Raw genomic sequence first — 15,726 nt, 5'->3', positions numbered from 1 at the left:
AAACCTTCGCTGCACTCCCTGGAGAGCAAGAACATCCTTCCTCAGAAAAGGAGATCAAAACTGCACACAATACTCTGGGAGTGGCCTCACCAAGGCCCTGGATAATTGCAACAACACATCCCTGCTCCTGTACTTTGTGTGGATGTTTGCTGGACTTTTCTCTACATTTATGTGGAATAATGGTTACTCTGCACTGTATTAGATGCTTGGGATTTTATTTTGCAGTTTGGGTAAAATGGAAAACTTGCAATAAAGACATTCTTAAAATAAAAAAATTGTGGTTTGTAATTTCTGAGTGCGTCTGTTTTTGAAACTTCCCTGGCAACTCGATATTCAAATGACAGTGGTCTTTTATTCAAGACGCATGATTGCAGCCTGAATTGCATTGAAAAGTTCATATAGATTAAGTTAAAAATGTGCAAGTGTGCCACAATGTTGTAACAAAAATAGACAAATAAATCCGGCGGCTAATAGGTAAGCAGTGGACAGTTGCTGCTTATATAGTGATGAAAGCAGAAAGCTGGAGGAAACCAGTCTTCCCTTAACTTAGATTTATTCACAACACAGAGAACACAGGCACAGACTTCCTGTTCCTTAATAATGCCCTCACCATTCCCCAGTAAGTAAGAGGTGCTCTCACTTACAGCAAGGGCATGTATTTCATTGTGACAGAATTGTAACGTTAACAGACAAGATGTTAAAGGGCAATGTCAGAACAAAGTACAGCACAGGCCCTCCAAGCCCAAACCGATCAAGATGCAGGAGCAAAACTAAAAAAAACCTTCTGTCTTTACTGTGTCCATATCCCTCTATTCCCTCCCTATTCATGTACTCTTCCAGATGCCTCTTAAATGTTGCTAATGTGCCTGCTTCCACTACCTCCTCTGGCAGTGCGTCTAGACACCAACCATTTTCAGTGCGAAAAACGTCCCCCGTATGATGCACTATCAATCGAGTCAAGACTAGTTGTGAGCAAGACAAATAGGCTTTTATTAGCAAGAACTTGGAGCCATCCCTGTCGGAGATCTGGTCTGTACTGAAGGCTAGGGGAGGAGCCACCGCCTTTATACCCGGACCAGGGGGGAGGAGTCTTGGGCGGAACCGACAGGGATGTGCCACATATACAGGTAATAATAAATACTAACTAACAGTGGTTAACCACCACAGATAACAGTGGTTTACCACATTCACCCCCTGTTTAAAAAAGAGTCCGTCGGGGGTGAGGCAGAGTGAACAATATTTACAATATTTACAGATTTAGTCTATCCGGGGGCTTGCTCTTCCACTGCGATCACCGTAGTGCCAGTTCCGATGTGGTTTCAGGTCACGGTGTCGTTTCAAGCGCCGGGACATTGCTGTCATCCGTAGTCTCGTCCGCCTGTCGGGTGCGTGGTGACGACTCCCGGGGCTCAGGCGAGCTGTATACGGGGGCGAGAGGAGTGAATAGTGGTTCTGATGTGGTAGGGACAAAGCCGGGGGTTGGGGGTGAGGGGTTGGGGGCTATAGAGGTCCCTGAGTCACCTGCGTGCGCTAGGTCACGGATAGATACCGTGTCTTCCTGCCCGTCGGAGTACAGCACATAGGCGTACTGGGGGTTGGCGTGGAGGAGTTGTACCCTTTCGACCAGGGGGTCAGACTTACGGGTCCTGGCATGCTTCCGAAGCAGGACAGGGCCCGGGTATGCCAGCCCCGACGGTAGTGAAGTCCCTGAGGAAGACTTCCTGGGGAACACGAACATCCGTTCGTGGGGGTGGCATTGGTTGCCGTGCACAGGAGGGACCTAATGGAGTGTAGTGCCTCCGGTAGGACCTCTTGCCAGCGGGTGACTGGAAGGCCTTTAGACCGTAGTGCTAGTAAAACGGTCTTCCAGACAGTGGCGTTCTCTCTCTCCACCTGCCCGTTACCCCGGGGGTTGTAGCTAGTAGTCCTACTTGAGGCTATGCCTTTGGAGAACAGGTACCGTCGCAGTTCATCACCCATGAAAGAGGATCCCCGGTTGCTATGGATATAGCTGGGGAAACCAAAGAGTGAAGAGGCTGCGCAGGGCCCTAATGACTGTGGCCGAGGACATATCTGGGCAGGGAATCGCAAAGGGGAAACGTGAGGACTCGTCAATGACATTGAGGAAGTATATGTTGCGATCAGATGAGGGGAGGGCGCCTTTGAAGTCGGTGCTTAGGCGTTCAAAGGGGCGGGTGGCTTTTATGAAGTGTGCCCTGTCTGGTCGGTAGAAGTGCGATTTGCATTCCGCGCAGACCTGGCAATTCCGAGTTATAGACCTGACATCCTCAACTGAGTAGAGCAGGTTTCGGGCTCTAATGAAGTGAAAAAACCTGGTGACCCCCGGGTGGCAGAGGTCATTGTGGAGAGCCTGTAACCGGTCCACCTGCGCACTGGCACATGTTCCACGGGACAGGGCGTCAGGTGGCTCATTGAGCTTCCCGGGCCGATACAAGATATCGTAATTGGAGGTGGAGAGTTCAATCCTCCACCGTAATATCTTGTCGTTCTTGATCTTGCCCCGCTGTGTATTGTTGAACATGAAGGCAATGGATCGTTGGTCCGTGAGTAGGGTGAACCGTTTACCAGCTAAGTAGTGGCGCCAGTGCCGTACAGCTTCCACTATGGCTTGGGCTTCCTTTTCGACAGAGGAGTGTGAAGTTTCGGGGCCTTGGAGGGTTCGTGAAAAGAAGGCCACGGGTCTACCCGCCTGGTTAAGGGTGGCGGCTAGGGCGAAGTCAGACGCATCGCTCTCCACCTGGAACGGGATGGATTCGTCTATAGCGTGCATCGTGGCCTTCGCGATGTCAGCTTTGATGCGGTCGAAGGCCAGACGGGCCTCCGCCGTCAAGGGAAAAAGGGTGGATTTTATAAGCGGACGGGCTTTATCCGCATAGTTGGGGACCCACTGTACATAGTACGAGAAGAAACCCAGGCATCTTCTCAGTGCTTTGAGGCTAGTGGGGAGGGGAAGTTCCAGGAGGGGACGCATATGGTCGGGATCGGGGCCGATGATCCCATTCTCCACTACGTACCCGAGGATGGTGAGGCAGTGTGTACTGAATACATACTTCTCCTTCTTGTAAGCCAGGTTAAGGAGACTAGCCGTGTGCAGGAATCTGTGGAGGTTGGCATCGTGGTCCTGCTGGTCGTGGCCGCAGATGGTGACGTTATCCAGGTACGGGAAGGTGGCCCGCAGCCCGTTCTGGTCTACCATTCGGTCCATTTCGCGCTGGAAGACCGAGACCCCGTTGGTGACGCCAAAAGGGACCCTAAGGAAGTGGTAAAGGCGACCATCCGCCTCAAACGCCGTATATTGGCGGTCCTCCGGGCGGATAGGGAGCTGGTGGTACGCCGACTTCAAGTCAATGGTGGAGAACACCCGATATTGTGCAATCTGATTGACCATGTCAGATATGCGGGGAAGGGGATAGCATCCAGCTGCGTGTATCTATTAATGGTCTGACTGTAGTCAATGACTATTCTGTGTTTCTCCCTGGACTTAACGACTATCACTTGTGCTCGCCAGGGGCTGGTACTAGCTTCGATGATCCTTTCCCTGAGGAGCCGCTGGACTTCGGACCTGATAAAGGCCCTGTCTCCAGCACTATACCGCCTGCTCTTGGTGGCGATGGGCTTGCAGTTGGGAGTGAGATTCGGAAACAAGGAAGGAGAGGCGATCTTAAGGGTCGGGAGACTGCAGGTGGTGCGCGGTGGGCAATTTAGGCGCTGCTGATTGCAGACGGAGAGCGGGGGAAAAGGCCCATTATACTGTATAGTGACACTCTTCAGATGGGTCATGAAATCTAGCCCCAGGAGTACAGAAGCGCAGAGGTGTGGCAGCACGAGGAGCCTGAAGTTATCGTATACTGTGCCCTGCGCGGTCAGGGTCACCACGCAGCAGCCGAGGACATTTACAGAGCGGGATTGCGATGCCATGGAGATCGTTTGCTTGACGGGCCACACGGAAAGGGCGTATCGACGCACCTTATCAGGGTGAATGAAGCTCTCCGTACTCCCGCTGTCAAACAAACAATGCTCCCTGTGCCCGTTTACCTCAATGTCCATCATGGACTTGGCGAGACGATGAGGCTTGGTCTGGTCCAGGGTAACCGACGCCACCGTTGAATCCTGCAGATAGCCGTAGGGGGCTGATGAGGTAGGAGATGGCAGCCTCTGCTGGTCACTCGCGGCCGTTGTTGTCCAAGATGGCGGCCCCCGCGGGTCGCCAGCGGCCGATGACGTCATCCAAGATGGCGGGCCCCGCGGGTCGCACGCGGCCGGAGTCGTCCAAGATGGCGGCCCCCGCAGGTTGCACGCGGCTGGGGTCGTCCAAGATGGTGACCCCCGCGGGCCACACGCGGTGGGGTTGTCCAAGATGGCGGCCCCCGCAGGTCACACGCGGCGCTCGTGGATTTGGAGGTAGACGTACGGCAGACTTTGGCGTAGTGCCCCTTCTTCCCACACGCGGAGCAGAACGACTCCCTCGCCAGGCAGCGTTGTTGGGGGTGCTTACCCAGGCCGCAGAAGTAGCATTTTGGGCCTCCAGAGGTTGCTGCAGTGGTCAGGTCACTGGTGAGGCGTGGGGCGGCGTAGGTCTGTGGTCCTCCCGGTAGCGACGGCTGCGGTGTCCACGATGCGCCCACGTGGTCAGGTGAGTAGGCTTCGAGATATTGTGAGGTCACCTCTAAGGGTCAGCCAGTTGCACCGTTTTCTTTAAGTCCAGCGCACCCTGTTCCAGCAGCTGTTGCCGGATATAAGTAGTTCCAATGCCCGTGACAAAGGCATCGCTGATTAAGTCGTCTGTATATTGGGTGGCAGTCACAGACCTACAGTTACAGTTCCAGGCAAGCAGTCGCAACGCACGCAGGAACTGGTCGACTGATTCACCTGGCTGCCGTCTGCGCGTAGCGAGGAGGTGTCTCGCGTAGACTTCATTAGGCCGTTTATTATACTGGCCCTTTAAAAGTTCGATGGTGGCCGTGTAATTCTCCACGTCTCGGATTGTAGCGTATACTACGTCGCTTACCCGGCCGCGGAGCACCCGTAGTTTGTCAGCATCTGTACGGACGGCAGTGGAGGCTTCGATGTAATCTTCGAAGCATTTCAGCCAGTGATCAAACGTGTTAGACGCTCCAGCAGCTTGCGGGTCCAGATTCAGTCTGTCGGGTTTCAGTAACTGCTCCATTTAAAAAAAAACTTGCTAATAAAATTGATGCACTATCAATCGAGTCAAGACTAGTTGTGAGCAAGACAAATAGGCTTTTATTAGCAAGAACTTGGAGCCATCCCTGTCGGAGATCTGGTCTGTACTGAAGGCTAGGGGGAGGAGCCACCGCCTTTATACCAGGACCAGGGGGAGGAGTCTTGGGCGGAACCGACAGGGATGTGCCACATATTCAGGTAATACTAAATACTAACAGTGGTTAACCACAACAGATAACAGATCACAGTGGTTTACCACACCGTACATCACCATTAAACTTTCCCCCTCTCGCCTTGAACCTGTGCCCCCTTGTAATTGACACTTCCACCCTGGGAAAAAGCCTCTGACTGTCCACCCTGTTTATGCCTCTCATAATTTAATCGACTTCCCCTCAGCCTCCATTTTTCCAGTGAAAAGTATCCCAGTTTACGTTGAATTAAACTTGCATTAAAATTACAAACCTATACACCATTCTGCAAGCACAAGTCGATGGATTGGGAGGGGCTGCATCGTGGCATAATCTGGGGGATCCCAATTCGTAGAAAGTCATTGCCAAGGCCCCCCCCCCACCCCCTTGCAAATACCGCACATGGGTCAAGAAATATTGACACACGCCTAAGAACTGCCTGCAAATATTGTCTCACTTCACACCCTCCAGGAGGGTGCCTGACCAACACTGCAACTCCATTCACCCACCTTTTGGCCTATAGCCCTTGATGCTCTCACCCAATGATACCTGAGGTAAATTTATTTATTCGTGTCACAAGTGGGCTTACATTAACACTGCAATGAAGTTACTGTGAAAATCCCCTCGTCGCCACACTCTGTTCAGATACACTGAGGGAGAATTTAGCACGGCCAATGCGCCTAACGTCTTTTGGACTGTGGGAGGAAACCGGACGCCTGGAGGAAACCCACGCAGACACGGGGAGAATGTACAGACTCCGCACAGACGCTGACCCAAGTCGGGAATCGAACCCGGGTCCCTGGCGCTGTGAGGCAGCGGTGATAATCACTGCGCTAGTGGTGCCCATGTCTAAAAATGTGTAGCTTAGGGGGATTAGTGGGGTAAATATGTGAGGTTATGGGTGGGATTCTCTGTCAGAGATTCAGTGATGGGCCGAATGGCCTCCTTCTGCCCTATAGGGATTCTATGATAATTTGCCAATCATCTTAAATCCTTTTTTACTGACCCTCTGGGGAATAGTTTCCCTTGATTTACTCTGTCAAAACCCTTGTGAATTTGGACATGTCGATCAAATCTGTTTTGGTAGATTTCATTCAGAATATTGGGACGCAGGATTTGTGTAATTTGAGGCATGATTTGTGGTGGGTGTAACATGCTTGCGGAAGGAACAGGTGACTTCCCTGTGGTCCCTAAAGTCTTGCAGCACTGTCGGCTTTCCTCACCGCGCGCCTGGGTGTGTTGCAGAATAACCAACAGAGATTAGCTGCAATGATTAGCCAATTCCAGTGTTATTGGATCGTTTGATGACCAGGATGGTGGAAGGCCAATTGATGGACTTTGGTCGTTCTAACAGTTCCTTTACAGCTATGTTAACAAGATTAGTGCATTATGTGACATTAAAAAGACAATATGATTGGTGTTATGCACAACTGCACTGGTATAGCGTGCTATCAAATATGTTAAAGGCACTAGTTACATATGGATAATTGTGCATCTAATTCATGAATATTATACATGTTATAAACGCCAATTTCACATGATATTTGCATGTCTCTTTTTAAATATTTCAGACGTTCCTTGCTAAACTGGGAAAATGCAAAGTATGGGGATGTTTGCTTTTGCCTGTGGTGAGTGCTTAGTTACTGAAGGAAGGTAGATGTTTGTTCTGTGGAGATATACATGTGAAGTTATCCGACCCATGTTGTTTGAAAGTACATAAGGTGTTTCCTATTGAAATCCGTGCACCTGTGGCAAGTCAACAATTTGTGTTAGGACCTTTGTGTTAGGGTGATGGCCTCATGGTATTATCGCTAGACTATTAATCCAGAACCTCAGCTAATGCTCTGGGGACCCGGGTTCGAATCCCGCCACGGCAGCTGGTAGAATTTGAATTCAATAAAAATATCTGGAATTAAGAATCTACTGATGACCATGAAACCATTGTCGGAAAAACCCCTCTGGTTCATTAAGGATCTTTAGGGAAGGAAATCTGCCGTCCTTACCTGGTCTGGCCTACATGTGACTTCAGAGCCACAGCAATGTGGTTGACTCTGAACTGCCCTCCAAGGGCAGCTAGGGATGGGCAATAAATGCTGGCCAACCAGCGATGTCCATGGCCCACAAATGAATAAAAAAAAGTTTGGTAAAATGTAAGCTTCTTAACATTCTTGATCAGAAGATTGGGCATTCAAGCTATAAGCTGGGAACTGTGTGGCGCCATCAGAGGTGGAATTCATTGCCCAGAGAAGGCTGTGGAGGTCAGGTCATTGAGTATATTTAAGACAGAGGTTCTTGATTGGTAAGGGGATCAAAGATTACGGGGAAAAGGCAGGAGAATGGGGTTGAGAAACTTATCAGCCATGATCGAACATTGGAGCAGACTTAATGGGCCAAATGGCCTAAATCTGTTCCTCTATCCAATGGTCCTATCCTTCAAATTAGACATGAAACTGAGATCCAGATTTCAAGGCTCTTAGGCAAGATTCCAAGGCACCATTTGAAGAAAGACAGAGTCATAACCAACACTTATCCCTCAACCAACACTACCTGAAAGAAATTAAATTCCTCATTGATCTCATTGTTGGCGCATGTGCAAGATGGCGGCTCCATATGCCCTCATGTAATAGTCTATGTGAAGTGATTTCAATTGCTACGCAAGTTCAAACCTTTCTTCCTCGAATGAAGACAGTGCTGGATATGTAGAGAAGGTAAGACTGAACAGGTGGATAGAACTTAAAACCAGCAAAGAATGACTAAAATCATAATAGAGGGATAAATTTGAATGAGACTTGGTTGAAAGAGGGACAGGACTGGCAGCTGAATATTCCAGGGTACAAGTGTTTTAGGCGAGACAGAGGAGGGGCCAAAAGAGGTGGGGGAGTAGCGGTATTGGTTGGAGAGCATATTACAGCGGTGCAGAGGGAGGACAATTCGGAGGAGTCGTGTAGCGAGTCACTCTGGGTGGAGCTTAGAAACAGGAAAGGCGCAGTCACTATGTTGGGGGTGTACTACAGGCCCCCCAACAGCCCAAGGGAAGTGGAAGAATGGATATGTCAGGAGATACTGGATAGGTGCAGGAAATATAGGGTTGTTGTAGTGGGAGACTTCAATTTCCCTGGTATAGACTGGAAATCGCTGAGGGCAGGGACTCTGGATGGTGAGGCATTTGTAAAATGTGTACAGGAGGGTTCGTTGGAACAATATGTGGACAGCCCAACTAGAGAGGGGGCTATACTGGACCTGGTGCTGGGGAATGAGCCCGGTCAGGTCTTCAAAGTTTTGGTCGGGGAACATGTGGCAAATAGTGACCACAATTCTGTTAGCTTTAGGATAGTGATGGAAAAGGATGAGTGGTGTCCCAAGGGTAAGGTGTTGGATTGGGGGAAGGCTAACTTTATTGGGATCAGGCAGAAATTGGCAGCTCTTGATTGGGAGAGGCTGTTTGAGGGTAAATCCACATCTGGTATGTGGCAGTCTTTTAAGGAACGGTTGTTAGGGCTACAGGACAAGCATGTGCCTGTAAAAAAGAAGGATAGGAAGGGTAGGATTAGAGAACCGTGGATAACCAGGGAAATTGAGGGACTGGTCAAAAGGAAAAGAGAGGCGTATGTTAGGTCCAAGCAGCTAAAAACGGAGGGAGCTCTGGAGGAGTATAATGAAAGTAGGAAAATACTCAAACGGGGAATTAGAAGAGCAAAAAGGGGTCACGAAATGTTCTTGGCAGACAGGATTAAGGAGAATCCCAAGGCATTTTATTCATACGTTAGGAACAAAAGGGTTGTAAGGGAAAAAATCGGACCTCTCAGGGACAAAAGTGGGGACTTATGCTTGGAGCCCAAAGAGGTAGGGGAGATCCTAAATGAATACTTTGCGTCGGTATTCACTAAGGAGAGGGATGTGTTGACTGGGAGTGTCTCGGAGGGGAGTGTTGAACCGTTGGAGAAAATCTCCATTACAAAGGAGGAAGTGTTAGGTTTGTTAGAGAATATAAAGACTGACAAATCCCCAGGGCCTGATGGAATCTATCCAAGGCTGCTCAGGGAGACGAGAGGTGAAATAGTTGGGCCTCTGACGCAAATCTTTGTCTCGTCACTGGACACAGGTGAGGTCCCAGAGGATTGGAGGATAGCCAATGTGGTCCCGTTATTTAAGAAGGGTAGGAAGGATAACCCGGGTAATTATAGGCCGGTGAGCTTGACGTCCGTGGTGGGGAAGTTGTTGGAGAAGATTCTTAAAGATAGGGTGTATGCGCATATAGAAAGGAATAAACTCATTAACGATAGTCAACATGGTTTTGTGAGAGGGAGGTCATGCCTCACGAACCTGGTGGTGTTTTTTGAAGAAGTGACCAAAATGGTTGACGAAGGAAGGGCCGTGGATGTTGTCTATATGGACTTTAGTAAAGCATTTGACAAAGTCCCTCATGGTAGGCTAGTGAAAAAGGTTGGATCCCATGGGATAAAGGGGGAGGTGGCTAGATGGGTGGAGAACTGGCTTGGTCATAGAAGACAGAGGGTGGTAGTGGAAGGGTCTTTTTCCGGCTGGAGGCCTGTGACTAGTGGTGTACCGCAGGGCTCTGTATTGGGACCTCTGCTGTTTGTGATTTATATAAATGATCTGGAAGAAGGAGTAACTGGGGTGATCAGTAAGTTTGCGGACGACACAAAACTGGCAGGACTTGCAGATAGTGAGGAACATTGTCAGAGGCTACAGAAGGATATAGATAGGCTGGAAATTTGGGCAAGGAAATGGCAGATGGAGTTCAATCCTGATAAATGCGAAGTGATGCATTTTGGTGGGAATAATGTAGGGAGGAGCTACACGATAAATGGAAGAACCATAAAGGGTGTAGAGACGCAGAGGGACCTGGGTGTGCAAGTCCACAGATCTTTGAAGGTGACGTCACAGGTGGAGAAGGTGGTGAAGAAGGCATATGGCATGCTTGCCTTTATAGGACGGGGCATAGAGTATAAAAGTTGGGGTCTGATGTTGCAGATGTATAGAACGTTGGTTCGGCCGCATTTGGAATACTGCGTCCAGTTCTGGTCGCCACACTACCAGAAGGACGTGGAGGCTTTGGAGAGAGTACAGAGGAGGTTTACCAGGATGTTGCCTGGTATGGAGGGGCTTGGTTATGAGGAGAGATTGGGGAAATTGGGGTTGTTCTCCTTGGAAAGACGGAGGATGAGGGGAGACTTAATAGAGGTGTATAAAATTATGAAAGGCATAGATAGGGTGAACGGTGGGAAGCTTTTCCCCGGGTCGGTGGTGACGTTCACGAGGGGTCATAGGTTCAAGGTGAAGGGGGGGAGGTTTAACACAGATATCAGAAGGACATATTTCACACAGAGGGTCGTGGGGGCCTGGAATGTGTTGCCGGGCAAGGTGGTGGAGGCGGACACACTGGGAACGTTTAAGACTTATCTAGACAGCTATATGAACGGAGTGGGAATGGAGGGATACAAAAGAGTGGTCTAGTTTGGACCAGGGAGCAGCGCGGGCTAATTGTTCCTGGTTTCTCGTTTCAAGGCTTCATTCTACGATCATCTTGCTGGTGCCAGTACAGAGTGAGACTGCGGATAGTTGGGAACCTGTCTCGGGGGCAGGGAATTCATATGGTGTTCGTGGAAGTGGAAATGACTAGGGTTGGGAAGCATTTTCCGATCGGGGCCATTGTGATCTCCTGGACTCGTTTCGATCGCCTCAGGGGGTCGGAGAGGAATTTCCCAGATTTTTTTTCCCCATATTGGCCCTGGGGTTTTTCACTCTGGGTTTTCGCCTCTCCCTGGAGATCACATGGTCTGGAATGGGGGGGTGGGGGTAAGTTAATAGGTTGTAATGAACAAAGCATCGTAGCTGTGAGGGACAGCTCGGTGGATAGGATATTGGTATGTAGATAGGCTGGAAAATTGGGCGGGGATCCTGGATTCGGGATTCAATCCTGGACCGGGGAGCGGCGCGGGCTTGGAGGGCCGAAGGGCCTGTTCCTGTGCTGTATTGTTCTTTGTTCTTTGTTCTTTGAGAGAGCTCGGTAGAAAAGTAAAGCAGATTGTTAGAGCTATTCCTGTCAAATAGTAAATTTCAATTTAATCTGCTGGGCTCATACGTGGGACTTTAAAGGCAGTCTCAACTGTTGGCATAAAGACACTTGACCTAATATGGCTGCCAGAGGTCAGTTGACATGTCTTCACCTGTAAGTTGATCAAATTTCCAGTGAATTACAAATAGGACATGCCCAGATTGTTTGATCTTCTTGGTTGCAGTTCAGTGAAGGAAACAAGTTCTGCTTCTTCATAAACTACCTTTATTATTGTCACATGTATTAACATAGTGAAAAGTATTGTTTCTTGCATGCTATACAGACAAAACATACCGTTCATAGAGAAGGAAAGGAGAGAGTGCAAAATGTAGTGTTACAGTCATAGCTAGGATGTAGAGAAATAGAATCATAGAAATCATAGAAACCCTACAGTGCAGAAGGAGGCCATTCGGCCCATCGGGTCTGCACCGACCACAATCCCACCCAGGCCCTACCCCCACATATTTACCCACTAATCCCTCTAACCTACGCATCCCAGGACTCTAAGGGGCAATTTTTAACCTGGCCAATCAACCTAACCCGCACATCTTTGGACTGTGGGAGGAAACCGGAGCACCCGGTGTAAACCCACGCAGACACGAGGAGAATGTGCAAACTCCACACAGACAGTGACCCGAGCCAGGAATCGAACCCGGGACCCTGGAGCTGTGAAGCAGCAGTGCTAACCACTGTGCTACCGTGCCGAAAGATCAACTTAATGCGAGGTAGGTCCATTCAAAAGTTTGACAGCAGCAGGGAAGAAGCTGTTCTTGAGTTGGTTGGTACGTGACCTCAGACTTTTGTGTCTTTTTCCCGACAGAAGAAGGTGGAAGAGAGAATGTCCGGGGTGCGTGGGGTCCTTAATTATGCTGGCTGCTTTGCCAAGGCAGCGGGAAGTGTAGACAGAGTCAATGGATGGCTATTTCTTTGATCCAACTCCACACACAATTCCCCACCAACAAACAGTGCCACCTGTGGCCCCTTTATATATCAGTGACTTCTATTGGATAGAACCATAGAACCATAGAAAATTACAGCTCAGAAACAGGCCTTTTGGCCCTTCTTGTCTGTGCCGAACCATTTTTTGCCTAGTCCCACTGACCTGCACTTGGACCATATCCCTCCACACCCCTCATCCATGAACCCGTCCAAGTTTTTCTTAAATGTTAAAAGTGACCCCACATTTACCACTTTATCCGGCAGCTCATTCCACACTCCCACCACTCTCTGCGTGAAGAAGCCCCCCCTAATATTCCCTAGCCTCAGCGGAAAAAGCCTGTTTGCTTTCATTTTATCTATACCGATCATAATCTTATACACCTCTATCAAATCTTCCCTCAATCTTCTACGCTCCAGGGAATAAAGTCCCAACCTATTCAATCTCTCTCTGTAACTCAGCTTCTCAAGTCCCGGCAACATCCTTGTGAACCTTCTCTGCACTCTTTCAACCTTATTTACATCCTTCCTGTAACTAGGTGACCAAAACTGTACACAATACTCCAAATTCGGCCTCACCAATGCCTTATATAACCTAACCATAACACTCCAACTTTTATACTCGATACTCCGATTTATAAAGGCCAATGTACCAAAGGCACTCTTTACGACTCTATCCACCTGTGATGTCACTTTTAGGGAATTCTGTACCTGTATTCCCAGATCCCTCTGTTCAACTGCACTCTTCAGAGTCCTACCATTTACCCTGTATGTTCTACTTTGATTTGTCCTTCCAGTATACAATATCTCACACTTGTCTGCGTTAAATTCCATTTGCCATTTTTCAGCCCATTTTTCTAGTTGGTCCAAATCCCTCTGCAAGCTTTGAAAACCTTCCTCACTGTCCACTACACCTCCAATCTTTGTATCATCAGCAAACTTGCTGATCCAATTTACCACATTATCATCCAGATCATTGATATAGATGACAAACAACAATGGACCCAACACCGATCCCTGCGGCACACCACTAGTCACAGGCCTCCACTCTGAGAAGCAATCCTCCACAACCACTCTCTGGCTTCTTCCATTGAGCCAGTGTCTAATCCAATTTACTACCTCCCCATGTATACCTAGCGACTGAACCTTCCCAACTAACCTCCCATGAGGGAGCTTGTCAAAGGCCTTGCTGAAATCCAGGTAGACAACATCCACCGCCTTCCCTTCATCCACTTTCCTGGTAACCTCCTCGAAAAACTCTAATAGATTGGTCAAACATGACCTACCACGCACAAAGCCATGTTGACTCTCCCTAATAAGTCCCTGTCTATCCAAATATTTGTAGATCCTATCCCTTATCACACCTTCCAATAACCTGCCCACCACCGACGTCAAACTTACTGGCCTATAATTTCCCGGATTTCTTTTGGTACCTTTTTTAAACAACGGAACAACATGAGCCACCCTCCAATCATCCGGCACCTCCCCCGTGAATACTGACATTTTAAATATGTCTGCCAGGGCCCCTGCAAGTTCAACACTAGCTTCCCTCAAGGTCCGTGGAAATACCCTGTCTGGTCCTGGGGATTTATCCACTCTGATTTGCCTCAAGACAGCGAGCACCTCCTCCCCTTTAATCTGTAACGGTTCCATGACCTCCCTACCTGTTTGCCCTATTTCTGTAGACTCCATGCCCATTTCCTCAGTAAATACGAATGCAAAAAAACCATTTAGTATCTCCCCAATCTCTTTTGGTTCCATACACAGTCTACCACTCTGGTCTTCAAGAGGACCAATTTTATCCCTCACTATCCTTTTGCTCCTAACATATCGATAGAAGCTCTTTGGATTTTCCTTCACTCTGTCTGCCAAAGCAACCTCATGTCTTCTTTTAGCCCTCCTGATTTCCCTCTTAAGTAGCTTCTTGCACTTTTTATACTCCTCGAGCATCTGATCTGTTCCTTGCTGCCTGTACATTTCATACAACTCTCTCTTCCTCTTAATCAGTGTTACAATCTCCATTGACATCAAATTAGAACTTAATTGGAATGTTTGTTAACCCATTTCTAACAGTCTCCCCTTCCTTGGGCGGCGGGGGGGGGGGGAAATATTTTGATGAATATAGTTTCCACAGAAAACACACTATTTTCCCTTCCTCTTTTTAAAAAATATACATTTCTTGAAGGAAAAAAAATGCATTCATAGAAAGATACACCCTTCCTTAATAATGCCGAAAAGTTTCTTCAAACTAGCCCCTCTGGGTAAAACAATCGGATAACTGAGAGCTACTATCGACCCATTTAATTTTTGATATTTCCCCTTTATCCAGCATCTGCTTTAAGCTGGCTATGTCAGTCCTCAAACTTCTCATTTACACTTTTTGTGGAGAGCACATTTTTCCCACAGGAATTTATTATCAAAGTGACACTCAATGGGTATTTTACCCAAATCCCCAACCCCCAAAGTTCTGTTAATATTAGTGATATATAAAAGGCCGTATCCACTGTCTCGACAAGGCTTAGTGTCTCAATGACCAATGTGCTTTTTACCACTCTTATTTTCTTTGTTTCCCAAAAGGAAAGATTAAAACCTCCCATTTTTGAAAACCCATCACACAAATTGGCATAGGATGTGTCACTATAGGCTATGAGTTTCAGGTGCCTAAGATCACCCAAAAATGGGAACCTCAAAATGCACTCCTGCATTTTTGGTCTGGCCAATGTTTAGTTTGCTCTCATTATGTCTTCCACCGTAGGATCATTCATTTTTGTACTCAACTCCAGGACATCAAAACTAACACCCGGGTCTGGTCTGTCTACCTAGACAATTCAGTTGCCCAATCAAACTTCGGAGTTCCTCTTTGTCTGTCTTAGAAACCATCGCGTCCTTTTGTGGAGCCCCACCGAGACTAATTGCTATTAAGCCGATACTCTCCAAATAAATTTGCGAGCGTAAAGTGACAGCTGACTCAGTCTGTCCAATTTCCAGCCCAATACATTTGAAAGTGCCTGAAGCCTGACTTCCAAACCTGAATTCCTTCCACAGCCCAGAGATTACAATAGCTTCATAATCACTACTACCACCCCACAAAAAACCATCGATGTGCATCATAAAGATACCACAAAGATTTCCTTCATAGTGCCAGTAAAACATTGCAGGATCTGCTTTCAACTGGCAACAGCCTAACTTTAACAAAACTGACCTTACCAAAAAATACCAAACTGTAGCTACATCATTTAGCCCATGTACACATTTATTTAGCTTCCAGAGTACCCCTTCTGTGTTAACTGCCTCTTTAGGAGGACAGAGGAAAATATC

This window comes from Mustelus asterias, chromosome 5 (assembly GCF_964213995.1).
Source record: "Mustelus asterias chromosome 5, sMusAst1.hap1.1, whole genome shotgun sequence".
Lineage (NCBI taxonomy): Eukaryota > Metazoa > Chordata > Chondrichthyes > Carcharhiniformes > Triakidae > Mustelus > Mustelus asterias.
The sequence above is the reverse complement of the archived record's forward strand: the minus strand, read 5'-3'. Positions refer to the sequence as shown.